Raw genomic sequence first — 1,040 nt, forward strand, 5'->3', positions numbered from 1 at the left:
CACGATGGGACGTCGAGGTCTTGCCTCTTCGCCGCTTCGTATAGGCCTGCTGGGTCGCCCAGAGTTGGTACAATTTTCTTTTGAAAGCAAAATTTTGCGCAATTATTCCACATCTCGGAGGCCCACATATAGCACACTAAGGGCTACATAGAACGTGGAATGAGCCAGCGCGAACTCCCAAGTATACACTCTTGTCTCAAGCGAAACTTTGAGTGATTGTTCATCTCCGAGGCGCATATTAGCCTCAAGAGGCTTCAGACCCCCCCACCCCAAGGTGATCCTAGCTATTTAAAATATTATATAACTAGCTTCTGCAAGTTAAAGAAAGATGTTTCGGATAAATTAAAGGGACTTTTTCAGTACGGTGCTGTCTGTGCAGAGTGCGTGTGGAATACTCTAGGAATCAGTGGTGTACCTCCTCGTCACCATGGATTAGATTGTAGGGCACACAGCCGCCGTACGCGAAGTACAAATGGCGCATGTCTGCTGCGAAGTCCATGGGCAGTGAAGAATGCAAAGCGGAGGAAAATAATCTTAGGCAATACCTTAGGAAATCTAAGCAAATAATCTTAGGGCATCTCACATGGATAAATTGTCCAGATTTCAGCCGCAAGATATATTTCAAGCCTGAGATAACTGTGAACGCTGTCCTTGCTGTTAAGACTTCCGCCTACGAGCGCGCCAATACCGTGAAGCTGCCCACGCAGATAACCGGACAGATGGCCAAGTACACGAGCACAGTTATTATGTTCATCTTGATAAGTGATACGCAGTGAACTAAACAGAAATTTCGGCAGTAAGAGTTTGTCATTTCTTCAAGGAAAGTTGGACTGCTCCGCTCAGAAATAAAACTAAATGCAAGGGCACTGCTCGTGGTTATAATCTTGATATTTTTTAACGGACAAAGATCATTACGCATACAATAAGAGACATGTTTCCCTTTGCGATGCTCGCGATTTTCCTGCCGTGTCACCGGTACTTGTATCCCCGCTTATATTTCGTTTTTTTTTCGTACAAATGTCTTGACTGCGTGTGCTAAA

This window comes from Dermacentor variabilis, chromosome 6 (assembly GCF_050947875.1).
Source record: "Dermacentor variabilis isolate Ectoservices chromosome 6, ASM5094787v1, whole genome shotgun sequence".
Lineage (NCBI taxonomy): Eukaryota > Metazoa > Arthropoda > Arachnida > Ixodida > Ixodidae > Dermacentor > Dermacentor variabilis.